The sequence below is a fragment of the Felis catus genome, chromosome D2 (genome assembly GCF_018350175.1).
Source record: "Felis catus isolate Fca126 chromosome D2, F.catus_Fca126_mat1.0, whole genome shotgun sequence".
In the NCBI taxonomy this organism is placed as follows: Eukaryota; Metazoa; Chordata; class Mammalia; order Carnivora; family Felidae; genus Felis; species Felis catus.
In genome coordinates, this window is record NC_058378.1 from 62,639,037 (window position 1) to 62,653,737 (window position 14,701).

The 14,701-nt window shown below is 44.5% G+C and overlaps 1 long non-coding RNA gene across 4 annotated transcripts; it reads left to right on the forward strand.

The window, feature by feature from the left end:
• Nucleotides 1-5,835: 5,835 nt before the first annotated feature.
• Nucleotides 5,836-11,859, forward strand: LOC123380898. 4 transcript variants are annotated; one of them, XR_006587277.1, is made up of 4 exons: nt 5,836-6,163; nt 8,097-8,279; nt 9,828-9,938; nt 10,430-11,859. It is a non-coding gene; the product is annotated as an uncharacterized LOC123380898 (long non-coding RNA). The 4 variants fall into 4 exon arrangements; XR_006587276.1 differs by lacking the exon at nt 5,836-6,163 and adding an exon at nt 6,682-7,232; XR_006587275.1 differs by lacking the exon at nt 5,836-6,163 and adding an exon at nt 6,689-7,169.
• The last annotated feature ends 2,842 nt before the right edge of the window (nt 11,860-14,701 follow it).

Below are 14,701 nucleotides of genomic sequence, written 5' to 3' on the forward strand. Positions count from 1 at the left end.
TGCTTTTACACTACAGTGACAACACTGAGCAGACACCTTATAGCCTGCAAAGCCTAAAATCTTTATTTACAGAAAATTTTTGCCAACCCCTATCCTAGATCATCTGCTGATATGTTTCAAGACTCCTGCCTCAGCTCCAAGGGGACACTGAGGAATTAACTCCATGCAGTCCACTAGGTAAGCTCTCCAGCTGAGCCAGCCATTTACTGGGAAAACATTGCTTCTACCCAATACATATACGTGGCATGCATGCCACATGACGTACATGTTGACTATGCATTTTAGGCAAATTGGACTTATCCTGACAAATTCTTTAAATCTCGAGATTCATTTCAGGGGTAAGGCCCATTCTGGAAGACCTACCTGCTGAAGGAAGACCCAGAAAGCAGTTAGCTCAGTGGCCAGCTGTCCTTGATGCTGATGTCAAGCACTGATTGAGTCCAATACCTTAATAAGTAGGATCTTAAGTTTATTAGGGACTTATTTGTCTTCAAAGGACTCTAAAATGTGTTTTCACTTGATTCTGCTATTGTTTCTGAGAGGTATGCAAAACGGAGTTTTGTGTATGCTAATGGTAGAACCTGGAAGAGTTTGGATTCTTTCTGTACCATGCCTTAGCTAAATTTTCACAATTAAATCTTCATTTTCAATCTCTCATTGAGCCTCATTCTGCCTTGCCTGCGGATCTTAACAGATAGGTTTTGGTATTCATCTTTTGGCTTTTACTTCAGTATTCATCTTGCCCAGACCTACACTTGACTCCTTGAACTCATTAAGTCCTGGGTCAGGCCCCTTCACTATCTCTCCCCCTCTCTGCGCCCTCCTCAAGAATTTGCCTTCTTGTGCTTTCTGCTCAAGTTCCTGCCATTAACTCAGTATCAGACAACTTGCCCCCTACTAATACATTCTCTGGACACTAATGAAAGCCTTCAGGTACTTGGTAAGTGTTCATCTTCTTAACCTAGTACTGAGGTTAATGATATTGACTTTCAAAGAGAAATGATGTGTTCTTTAAAATACCATGAAACTCTGCTCTTGACTAAAATACCATGAAACTCCACTCTTGACTTCTCATTTTGGAGGATACTTCAGGGTCTTTGCACTAAGGTAGATATGTCACTTTTTGTTTCTTTCACCCTCTGACCAAAGCCACATCTTCATTCCCAGGACCCTTGGCTTACCCTGAGTTTGACTATAGCATGTGACATTTTGCTGCATGCAAGGGCGGCCCTAGTGTGGACCAAGACAGTACATGATGATATGGCTTCATTTAATAGAAGCAATTGCACCCTAGTGGTGGGGTTATAGCTCCCTCATAGAGTAGCAATCGTTATTCAGCATAATAGATTGGGGTAGGCCTGGGAAAAAACAAGAAAACTAATAATCAGATCCAGTAACCAGAATCTTTCTTGAGTTACATTGCATTTTAGTAAATAAGTGCAATGCATTTAGTTACATTGCAGTTTAGAAGTCAGAACGTTGTTAGTGGTCACTTACTCCATGCTCCTTATTTTAACAGTGAGAGCTGAGATTTAGAGAGCAGAAGTAACTTGTCCAAGGTCTCCCTGGGAGGTACTGGCATCACTGATGTTAGAACTCAGGTCTTCCAATTCATCCTGCACCAATAGTTTCCTAAGGGTTCAGAGGCAGTGTCTCAGGGACCCTTCAGGAGAGAAGGGGATGATGGGACCAATTTTGTCTGTTTGATTTATTTTGAGGAAAATATTTTGCTCCCTCAAATGATTTGAAAGTCACTGCAGAAAAATATGCTGACTCTTGGTCTGGGAGATTAAAAACCCTTAAAGGAAAACTGAAAAGTCATTATACAATTGGCTTCCATTTACTGAATGTCTATTGTGTTCCAGGTACTTGACACTCAGTGGCTCATTTAAGTTTAATAACATTCCCATGAGGCAAATATTATGATCCTATTTTAAGTGGGGAGTCTAAGTACTGTACAATTTAAGACTCTTGTATGAGATACACAGCAAGTAAGTGGAGGAATTGGATTTCAGACTGAGGTCTTTCTGATTTTAAGATACATTCTTCCTCATTACCCCCAGCTTTCATGTCATCCAGCTTCTTCCACAGCCAGCTCCCAGGTGATATTCCAGCCTTCCTACGTGATCGCTGATTGCACGTCATGTTCCGCTAGTTTGAAGAAGACCCCTCATTTTGTTTCCTAGGCAGCATTTAAAAGCTGGACTGTGGCAGTTCCCCCTCTCAGCCCCACCCCCTCTATCCTCATCTCCCTCTTGAGTACAAGACTCTCCTGTTCTGTAGAAAAGAAAATGAGCAGCATGTGGAAGTGACACATTCATCAAGAATGTAGCTGATGCTAATAGAGGATATGAATGAGACACTATTTTGAGATAAGAATCCATTGTTTTTCTTCAAACATCACCGCTTCTTTCCCCTGAACAGTTTTGCTTTTTTTGTAAAGTGTGGAGAGGGAATGAGTGTTTAAGAATGGGGAGACAGAGAGGCTTTTGTCTGCTCTCTGTGGGTAGGGTGAGGGCCTAGAGATCTGTCCCCTTCCCTATATACCAGTTCTTCTCTGAAGGTAGGTATGACTCTACTGAGGCCCTTCCCTAAGAATTGCTAGCCCTATTCTGGCTAGAGGTTTCAGGTGGTATTGATACTGGAATAGAGGCTCTTCAACCAGGCACATCTCCAGATGGCAAACAAGCCTTTGCTTCTGGAGAGAAGATCCAGCCATGAAGACCTACCTGTGGGAAAATAGGTTCTACTTACATAAATTGGTTAGAGAAACACTTAGAGTGGCAAGCCGCCACCACGGGGCGAAAGCGCCTGAGGTTAGCTAGCGAGATATTGCAGTGGGATCATGAGTAATTTGTTATATCACCTGCAGGACATTACTTTCCATTTGGTGCCAATGTACTATTGTACTTTGATAACAAAGACCACTTGCCGCCCAGAATCTTTGTTTCTTACACACACAAGTTAATGATTACTGTCTGATTGTTTTCTCCATGTTCACGTGTATAAGATCTTGTTTTCTTCACATTCACCACATGGGCAATATCTTGTGCTTTCTTCACGTTCACCACGTGGGTACTACCTTGAGAGCTCAATAAATACAGAGATGAAACCCCTGTTTGGGGCTCGTGTCTCCTTCTGGACATCAGCCTCTCTTATATTCAATTCTGCGTTCGCTCTCTTGCTGGACAAGAGAGAACTCCAGACTCATAGTCTGTGACACCTACCCATTGTCAGAAGAGGAGGCAAAGGCTGCATTATAGCAGGAACCATACGGTTATGGTATCCATACAGATGGGGAACATGCACATAATCAAGGCTTCATTGCTCCAGAGGCTCAGCATAAAGGCAAGATGGGGAATGAAGAACCCTCAAACTGTAGGCTCCTCTATCCTTCTGGTATCTATTGTCAGCTACCACCAAAAATTACCTGTGTGAAGTCACCCAGTAGAGGAGTTCTAAGCAAGAGATAGTAAAAAAGAATTGGGGTCTGGTCCTAACTCAGCTGTAGGCTCACTTTGATCTAGGGCAAGAGCGGTCCTTCTACAGTCTTTTGCTTGTGAAAAAAAAGGGAGTTGAGCCAGTTGGTCCTTTCCTGCTCATACTTCTTCACCATAAAAGTGACATCCATACCACTCAGGGGACAGAGCGGCTTATACTGCCCTCTGGTATACTTGCTGTGTCTACTGTGATTGTCTTTCTTGTATGTGGCAAATGTATGTGCAGTTACATGACATGATGAGGGCTGAGGGATGATGCCAGAACTTCAGGTGCCAAATGAGTGGGGAGAGATAGAAAATAAAATTCCATCTCTTCTTTCTGGACTCCTGAACCTGCCTTGAGAAGGATCTGAGATGTGGCTGAGAGGCAGCCTCCCACTGCCCCAGCCATACCTGTATCACTTTCTCTCTCCCAAAGCTTTCCCCTTCACATGTGCTCTGCCCTAAACAAAGTAGGGCCAGCACTGTTAAGCCTTCCTTCTCCTACTACTGTGTTCTCTTGCACAAAGGGGAAGCATGTTTTCCTTGGATAGAGGTGAGGAAATGGTGGAGATTTTGGCTGGTTGATGCTTAAAGAGTTCTCAGGGAGGGTCAGCTCATGGAGCTCACTTTGCCAATGGGGATTTTACCCTTAGTGGCAGAGGTGGCACTCGCAGTCTATAACCATAGGAGGACTACTTGTTGGTGGAATGATGAAGACAGAGATGCTCCTTTATGTTGTTACTCAAAGGAAAACTCCAAGTTCAGGAATAGGGAACTAACAAAATCATACATCTGCCTTGAAATTCCTTTTTGAATCTCCTTGTCCTTTGGTATTGCAGGAGGAGAGTTGTCCCCAAGTTGGGCATTCAGGTTCCTTTCTCCCCTCCTTTGTCTTAAAAGCACCTACCTACCTGATCTGGGACTGTTCCAGAAATTTCAGTGCTAATTCTTAGTCCCTTTTTTGTTGAGGCATTACTATCTTTCGGTTCCTTTTTAAAGAGTAGATGTTCTGTGCCTTTAAAAGAATATAGACATCTATAAGTTCTGTAACACCTCCATATGAATTAGATTATCAAATACTCTTCAGTTTGCTGAGAATAAACCCAAAGAGAATGGTAGATGTAAAGAGTGAAATGTCAGAGGGCACTGCTTTCTTTGAAGCATGAGATGCTGCCTTATGCAAGTCTAGTTGATGTCCATGGGAGGATCTGGGCAACCAGGGGCAGCATTCACAGGGCATTGAATGAGATGTATATAGTTGGGTGGGCCCTGGAAGGTACGTTAGGCAGGAGCCAAAAGCAGATACTTATTCCTAACATTTATCGAATATGTAGTACGTTCCAGGAACTTACATATGCATTAGCTCTTTTATCCTTGGAGCATCTTGTGACATAGGTGTGATTATTATGAGCTTTCTTTTATTGACAGGGATCCTAAGGCATAGAGAAGTTAAATAAGTGTGCTTAAGGTCATACAACTAAGAAGTGCCAGAGTCAGGATCTGAAAACAGATAGTATCACCCCTGTACCTACTCTTTCTCTCTCTCTCTCTGTCTCTACAGAGTTCACAAATACAAGACTGTGAAAGAATAAATACATGGAAAATATCTATGACTTTAATATTCTCTTTGAGTTTTTTTATCATACAGCAATGACAATATTTTATGCTGCACATTTCTTTACTCTCTACAAAGTGCTTCCACGTACATTAATTTTGTGGGGCGGGTCTGCAGGCTGGTTGCTGCTGCATAAGAGGGAACATCTTGACTAAGGGGGAGCCTACCTTCCAGAGTGATTATTACCTCTGCCCCATAAAATTTTAGGCAGGCCTTCCACACCCTCTCTTCAAGCCTTAGGCTCTGCTTCTCCCCTTGGGATTCAGCCACGCATGCTGGATCACAGAGCATGGGGTTCTCTTCAGAATAAAGGAACCACAGCTGGTTAGTAGCCAATGAGACTTGGGTGAATTTTGGGGCACTAGATTAAGTTTTCTTTGTTTTAAAAGTCATAGACCTGGTAATTGTAGGCACCAGCCTAAATTTCACTGGGTCAGTTTCAGGTGGTGGTGATGAAGAGGGGCAGAATGGAGCTGGACTCTGGTTTTACAGGTCTGGCTTCAGTCCTCCCTTGTTCATTCAATCACTTCTTTATTCATTCAAAAATATTTTGAGTGGTCATTCTGAGCCTAGTCCTGTGTGGATATGGTGGATATGTGGAGATGGGGCAGGGAAAGGAAACTGTCCCTGGCCTCAAGGAGTGCCCAAGCCCACTGGGTAGAGGACTCCCACTGGAAACACCTGCTCTACATAAGGTGGGGGAGAGGGTGATAGAGGGCTCCCAGAGGCAAGGGGAGGAGAGCACCTTGACAGTGGCAGGGGCCCTTTCTGCCTGTTCAAACTCCATCCATCCTTTAGCACCCAGCCCTAAGGCCTCCTTCTCTCTGAAGCTTCTAGACTTTTGTATTTACGTGGGTCTCCCTCCCTTCTGGGACCAGACAGCATTTCTGTTCTCTTACACTGCTTGACATTGTTCTTTTCTTGAGTTTGCCTTGCAGTCCTCATCTGGACCATGGAAGACCATGCTGTTATTCTCACCTTCTGTCCACTATCCAACAGGACATTTCAAAATTCATTGTCAAGTAGAATCACCCGAGGAACTTGTTAAAATGTTGGTTTGAATCCAGTAAGTCTTGTGTGGAGCTTGAGATTCTGTGTTTCTAACGAGTTCCCAGCTGATCCTGATGCTCTATGGACCTCACTTTCAGTTGCAAAGTTCCACGGTATTAGACCAAATACCTTTAGAGCTAACCTGTTGATTTACTGAACTGGCTAATGGACATATCACTTCCTTTCTCTGGCTCTCTTTTTCCTATAAGCCAGATGAGGAAATTTGTTGACAAAAATTTTGCCAAGTTCGACAAGTGCTTGGTTTCAGTACTGCCATTTCTCTCTGCTCTCTTAGCTAGCGTTGATCATTGAAGATGGTATTCTTTCTCAACATGTCCTGTTGAGAAAGATTTTCCCTAGGGAGTGACTTTTGATCCAACAAATTTGGCTTGAGGATGAATCTATTCACAAAACCCCCAATAAGATGTGCTTTCAGGTCTTTTCTCATGGAATAATTTGAGGTGTGTGGGGAAGCTGTCCTGACCATACAGAGATGGCTCAGGACCTGGCCCACCCTGAGAGATGAAGGCATTGCTGCTTTTGGGATCTCTCATGCTAGAAAAGCACCTCTGCACAGGTCTGGGAAGTGAGAGGAGGGTCAGCAAGACAGAGAACGGGTGCTGGAAGGGGATGATTAAGTCAGTGGTTCTCAACCATGACTGAACATTAGAATCACTAAGAAAGCCTTAACAAATAATGATGCCTGGAACCATTCCTAGATATTATATTTAATTGGTCTGGGACATGACCTGGGCAGCAACATGGAAAAATCTCCCAGGTGAATCTAATGTACAATCAGGGCTGAGAACCACTGATTAAGCCCATATGGTTGTGCTCAGCAAGTGGCAAGAGATTGAGGAGCTGGGCTCAATCTTCACTCTGGGCTTGAGAGGAGCAGAGCCCTGACCTCCTTTCCCCAACTAGCCATTTCCAGAGCTGCTTTAAAATAAGCTCTTGGAAGGAGTTCTGGTTCAGCAGGCTTTCTGGTTAGTATGGATCCATCTCTAGAGGCCAACTCAAAGGTAAAGGATTTGAGGATTTTTTTTTTTTGTCTTAAAATGGATCTATCCTCAAGAAAACATGGGGTAAGGTAATCCCTTCTGAGATGATTTTTTAAAATTTATTTTTGGAGCAGATGTCGTTATTATTGGCCCTGCTAATCTGGATGGGCTTTTCTTGTTGTCTAAGTGTTGTGGGGGGACCCCTTCTTCCTGGCTGGGGTGTGGTGCTGGGAGGCAGCTTTATTCCCATCATACTCACGTCAGGGTTGCCCTTCTCTCATTTTCCTCCCTGAAAAGAATACCCATGTCCTCCCAATCCTGCAGAGCTGAGCTATCTGTTCAAGTGCAAGGATTGGATCCCACTAACGTGTCGGTGACTGAGCCCTACCCATACCCCAGCTCTCTTGGATTTGAAGAGGCTGCTTGCTGTCCTAGAATATCTTCAGTTTATAGAATTCCAGGCATTAGATGTAGAGAACTGAAGCACTTCCCCATTACCTTTGGGGGAGATTAGTTGGGCTTTTTAGAGGGGGAAGGGATGGTATTCTGTGCTCTTCCATGTCTCCCCTAATGATAAGAACAAGGCATTGTTTGGAACAAGCCAGATACCTGAAGAGCAGCCCACGCCTCTTGACTCTTAAAAAAAAAAGACAAAAGGGGGTCTGCTTTAGGCCGCTTCAATGTATTTCTAATTATAGTGCCCATTTGTAACCAAGACTGTGGCCTTCCAAGAAGGCTTGATTACGACATTCATAATTCATTGGCAGTCATTCTATTACCGATTCAATGATTTCTCCAGCCAGGGAGAGAATTTTGATCCTTTAAAAACTGATTTTTCACATTAGAATAGCAAAAGCAATTAGTTTTATTTTTAGCTCGGTTAAGCAAGAGCTCTAATGAAGCACAAAGGAGGTTTATTCCCTTCTTTCTCCTGTTATTTCCCCTGAGGTGCTTTCGGAGAATTCAACCCAGAAGTTTGCCTGCTGCTGCCACTGGGTCTTTGTGGGATGCCTCTGGCTGCTTGAGGAAACCTACAGATGAGGACTTTGTGAAGGTGGAGGGTGGTTTCCAGAACTTGGTACTAACCTTGTATTTCCTGAGGCCTAGACCCCTACTTCTACTCTCGTGAAGGTAAGGGGTGGAAATGTATGTGGGGGTGAGCTTGGCAGCCTTAGTCCCTAAATCCCACGTCTCCTATCTGGGGTTTGTGGCACGAACAGCTGAGAATAATAGTAGTTGGCATTTCGGGGCCCTTGTTCCAACAGTATGAGCTCAACTTACCACTCCCCCAACTCCCCTGCACTGGCAAATAAAGGTTTACGCCTGGGCTGCAAGTAGGGCCACACACACATTTTTAATTCCTTCCCTTAACTCCCTTAACTTCCTTGGTCCTCTCCACCCCCTGGAGCTCCCTTTCCTCTAAATTCATGGGAGCCAGCTTCTGCCTGTCAGTGTAAATTCCTAGATGATGTTGGGCACATGGTGCTGTAACCTGGTCAGACTCTTTTACCCACTCAGACACCTACAGGGCCCAGGGAGGCAGCTTCCAAGAGGAAGCTGATGGTAGTGACAAGTGTGGTGACCTGCAGAGGCCAGATTCAGTCTAATGGACACAAACCACTTTTCAATTACAAAACACTATTTTCAGGTTGAGCTTCTGGTCTGGTGTTGTCAGATTTTCTAAGAGCAGCTGAGAATCCTGATTTTAAAATGTAAAATCTCCTTATTTTAAAACATTCAATGAATTTAATTTTCTTTATTTTTTTTTAAAACATTTATTTATTTTTGAGACAGAGAGAGACAAAGCATGAACAGGGGAGGGTCAGAGAGAGAGGGAGACACAGAATCTGAAACAGGCTCCAGGTTCTGAGCTGTCAGCACAGAGCCCGACGTGGGGCTCGAACTCACAGACCAAGAGATCATGACCTGAGCTGAAGTCGGCCGCTTTACCGACTGAGCCACCCAGGTGCCCCGAATTTAATTTTCTTTAAAACCCTATGTGGGCCCCAAACACACAACTGGGGGCCACCATTTTGTTTCCTCAGCTTCAGGCTTTGAGAGCATAACTCACAGAACCTCTGTTTTAAAGGATCTTTGAGCTCCAGCTGCCTCTGGTATCCTGATAGATTGGGCAGAAAAGCCAATTCTGCGTGCCCTTGTAGGGACTCCACAGTCACACAGGGAGCTGAGGACAGAGCTAGCATTAGCTGGTGGTCTCAAGTCCAGATTCCCTTCTTCCAGTACCACACAAAATGCATGGTGATGTTCTCTGACGTGTGGTGTCAATTTTTGTAACATTTTTTTATTCTTGTCCAATTTTATTTTATTTTTTATTATTTTTATTATTTTTTTTTTCAACGTTTATTTATTTTTGGGACAGAGAGAGACAGAGCATGAACGGGGGAGGGGCAGAGAGAGAGGGAGACACAGAATCGGAAACAGGCTCCAGGCTCCGAGCCATCAGCCCAGAGCCCGACGCGGGGCTCGAACTCACAGACCGCGAGATCGTGACCTGGCTGAAGTTGGACGCTTAACCGACTGCGCCACCCAGGCGCCCCAATTCTTGTCCAATTTGAATAAAAAATGAGGAAAATGCTTTCTCCCCTGGAATGGATTAGAGAAAATAAGACTTTGCTTCTGTTGGTTTCTGCGCTATTTTTTTTTTTTTTTGTGGGAAAGGTGCTATTGAAATTGAGTGCTGAAGAGGCACTATGGAAGTACCTACTGTGGACCAAAGACTGGGGAAGCCACAGGGCAGAGTGAGCCTCCCAGACCTAGTTCCTGCCCTTGGTAAGCTTCTGGTCACAGAACTTGGCCACACTCCTCACTGCATGTTTCCCAGTCCTTAGCACATAATGGGGACTTAATGAATTAAAGACCAGGCAACCCCTGTGAGACACAAAATGGAGGAAGGCAAAGCAGAATGTCCAACTGAAGTCGTCAAACTGTTTCATCTTGATTTGGGGATTTTATTTCTCATGAATCTGGTCTTGCACATCCTAGCATTATTTTCTTTTGGTGAACGACAGCCTGTTGTGACAGACTAGTATTGTGAACTGATAAAGAATAATATACCATTATTTAAGTGATATTGCCCAGAAAACCTGAGATGGGGCTGGCGGAGGGACACAGCAATGGCAGAAAACAGGCAAAAATCCACGGTTAATTACATTCCTTCTGAATCCTCCTCTCCTTTTCCCTTTTCTTAGTTTATCCTGACTCCAGCCCCTAAGCTATTTCTAGGAAAAATGTAGCATTACTGTGTGTCTCCTCATCTCTAGGCCCTGAAAAATTGCCTGCCATTCTCAGGGAGAGAGTATACAAATTGGACTCCAGTGGTGGCCAGCACCGGGTGTTGGATGAGCCTCTGACAGGGGATATGAATCTTGGCTCCAGGTGCCTGTGAAGGATGGTGGGGCTGACAAGCCTACATCAAACACGCCTCTGTTCTGGGGGAGCCATCACTCACCTCTCTGAACTCTCCAGGCACATGCTAATGAGGGCCCAGCTCCTGTAACATCCCTGCCCAAAGGCTGGGGGTGGAGAGGGGGCTTGGCCTCTTGGTGGACCTAGAAAGGGCAGCCCTTGGAATTGTGAGAAAGGCAGCACCTCGCTGTATCCTTCCTACTTTTTAGTCAGTCTCCACTTATAGGGGCCTTTTTCCTCTCTGCCTCCATTTCACCTTGGCCAGTTCATTTATCCTGCCTAGGGCATGGACTCCCTTCCCGAATAACTAACTTAATGCTCTTTTAAGAATTGTATGTGTTACTCATTCCTCTTGGTGGCTTTCATGTTCACATGGAGACCCCAGACACAGGACAAATGCTTAACCTAAGGAACAAATGGCTGATTGTCACATTTCAGAGAACTGGTGGGAAATTATCTTGAGAGCCCTTGTGAACACAGAGGTTCCCTTTTTACTAACAGGTGGCCCTGTCAGCTGAGGGGCAACCGAACACACCCGGTGACCATGGTGATGATGGCAAATTAACATCTATTAAGTGCCTGCCAGGTGCTATTAACAGCATCACATCCGTAAACTCATTCCTTCTGTCAGCTCCATGGTGGACACAATGATTATTCAGAAACAAAAAAACCAGGGCTCAGAGAGGTTAAAAACTCACCCATGTAGCTAAGAGGCATTGCTGAAAGATGCTCCAGAAATTCTGCCTTTTCATAACAAAAATGTGGAGGCTTAGTTCACTCGGATATCACTTCCTTTGTGAGGCATTCCCCAAATCCCACCCAATCCCCTAGTCATGTGGAGTTTAAGAGCAAGGGACTTAAGACTTGAGTTTGAATCCTGTCTTTGACAGGTACAAGCTATGTGATCTAAGGCAAATTCTGTAACTTCTCTGAGACTGCTTCCTACTTTATACAGGGGGATCAAGCTGACCAGACAGCTGTGAGGGTTAAATGGGAGGATGCAGGCAGAGCCCAGTCCCCACACCTGCTTCTGGTACAGGATGGGCCCCAGGCAACCCACCTCCCCCACTCCCAAATGTTTTATGCACATGTTCATCTTCCCCTTAAGACTGAGTATCTGGGGGGCAAATTCCATATGTTACTCATCTTTGAAAATAGGTCCCGTAGAACTTTGGATAGAGTTAATCAAATCAGGTGACTAGAATTGGGATAATAACAGCAACTAACACTTATTAAATCTGAGTCTTTCTAAGCACCCGGCCGCATAGGTATTCTCGTGCCTGTTTTGTAGTTGAAAGAATTGTGGCGTGGATGGTTAAGTCATTTACTTGGGATCCCACTATTGGCAAGTAAAGGAATTGGAGGTGGGTTCAGGTGGTCTAGATCCTGAGTCTGTGCTTTTAATCACTATCCCAGAGAGTGAGCCACTTATCCCACGTCATGCAGCTAATTTAGCAGTGGAGTCAGAGCCAGGGCTGGGGCTGAGCTCTGGGGACTGCCAGCCTAGGCTCCTCACTGGAGGTGTGCCTTGTCATATGACGCTGTGATTAATTGTGAGGGAAGCTGTAGGAGGTTGACATTTCCCAGCCTCATCTGTGTTTCCTGCCCACACACTGGGCCCTGAATGTCAAAGCCCCCCACGCTGCTATGCTGGAGGGGAGGGGGAAGCCCACTTGCCATTATTAAGCAATTAAAAATATGGGCTAAGCAGATGTGGGACAACCACATTTCCCTGGTTATGTTGGGCAACAAGGTAGCTGGCTGTATCTCACATAGACATTTAAGGGACTAAATGAGAAACAGCCCTTCTCAGCTCTGAGGGGAGGTGGCTCTGAGCACTGTGCACTAAGTACCTTCCTACCTCAGAGACCCAAACAGCCTGGACACTATGAGGAGTGGGGACTAAAAGTTGTGCTCAGTGGCTTCTGAAACCCATGGTGATATCATTATATGCACAGAAGTGAGATGGAGGTGGAAAACTTTGTCTGGATCCTTGGGTCTATTCCCAAAACCAATGTAGTTCCTCAATCCACTCCCCTACAATTGTCCAGAACCTCAAAAGTCAAGTTCATGTCAGGTTGGACCCAAATCATTCCTTTTTTTCCCCCCCCATTTCCACCGATAAGGATGAGTCCAGGGTTTAATTTATTACAGGAAGAAATAGGGACTGAGGCTGTTGGTGCTGTGGTCTGAATGCTTCAAAATTCATATGTTGAAATCCTAATTCTGAGGTCATGGTATTAGGAGGTGGGGCTTTTAGGAAGTGATTAGATTAGGACAGAGCCACATGAATGTGATTAGTGCCTTAATAAGAGACACCTGAGGAAGCTCCCTCACCACACCCCCCCCCCTTCACATGTGCCATGTGAGGTTACATGGCCAAGATGGCAGTTGATGAACCAGACAGAGAACCTGACAATGCAGGCACTTGGACTTCAGACTTGGCCTCCAGAATTGTGACAGACAAATTTCTGTGGCTTATAAGCTACCCAGTCTATGGTATTTTTGTTCCAGTAGCCCAAAAACACTAAGACAGTGGTGAAAAGACCTCCTTGCCATAGGACCTATAGAGGCCTCCTGCTGCATAGAATCTGGCACTTGGAAACAGGAAGAGAGGAGGGCTCCAGGATTCTTTCCTTTTCTCCTTTCAGACACCTCCATGTCCAACTAATAACTCAGTGTCCCTTCTCATTCCTTTAGAATGTCTCTCACGTCCATGCTAACTTTTGCTCTTTGGGTGTCTGTAGGTGTGCACATATCGTGTGGGTCAAGATAAAACTAGCTTCTTGATGAGTCCTGGGTTGGTCTGGGCTCATCATGGAGAATTCACTTGTGCTGGCAGGATTGGAAGTGAGCCACTCCCTGTTGCTCCATGGTATGGGACACTCCAAAGGTTTCTAATCCATACTTACTGAATGAGCGACATGTGGTAGAGGAGGTCTTGTAAGTCCTTTGTTGTTTTGTTTTGTTTTGTTTTGCTACCCACAAATGATAGTGACTTGACTTCAACTTCACAAATACTAATAAAATATTTAGTATTGTTTGATGGCATGAAAATTATGCAAGATAGATGGGAAATTACTTGTTTTAGTGCACATACACACACATGCATACACTACACAGAACACGCCACTGCTATCTAAGATGATGGCAGAAAATGTCAAGCAGAGTATGGACAGGGGAGGGGGGAAATCTTCTGCAGCGTTAACAACTGCCAGCCTAGGTAGGGCCCTAGCATGCGGAGAAGATTAGTGGGTGGTCATGCAGACAGAGGTGAAAACAAGAGTAGAGAGTTTGGCCAATGAGACCAACCATCCAGGTTCCTGTATGTGGAAATAAAAATTTCAGCAAATTGTTCAAGGTGGAATATCTTGGAATTCCAGGAAGAACTCACTGTCTGCTAGTCATCCAACTCTGAGTCCAGAGGCTACTTGGAGCTATCTAGTTCTCCTTTTGCTTGGGGTCGGGTGCTCCTACCTCAGTCACTCTAAAGGAGCGAGGAGCTCTCTCTCCTTCCAGTTAAGTGGAAGTGGGGCAAACAGGGAACAACCACTTTTAAAAATCTTTTATTTTGAATTAATTTTACACTTACAGAAGAAGTTGCAGAATAGTACAGAGTTTCCCTGTACCCTTTTTTGAGCTTCATCTAATGTGAAGAAATTTCCATAGCCAGAGAACAATGAACACGATGAGGAAATTAATGTTGGTCTGATACTATTAACTACAGGCTTTGGATGTTCTTCTACTTCTGCCCTTTGTCCCAGGACCCTCTCTAGCATCCCACATGGCATTTCATCTTCAGCCTCTAACAATTCCCTAGGCTGTCTTTGCCTTTTATGGCCTTGACCCTTTCAAAGAGTATAGCACTGAGGGCACAACTTCACTTCAGTGGAAAAATGCCACTTCTATGGTATTTTTGCCCCAAATGCATAACCTCCGCCTGGTAAGAGAAAACATCAGATGAACCCATGTTGAGGGGCACTCAATAAAATAGCTAGTCAATGGATGCTTTTTGAAAAAAAAGTCGAGCCTCTGCTTTTATATTCTGTTGGTCTCAAAATAGGGTTGGGGGACATTGCTCTCTGAAGTAGAAAAATAGGATACTCATTTGGAGTTTTAGCATGAAA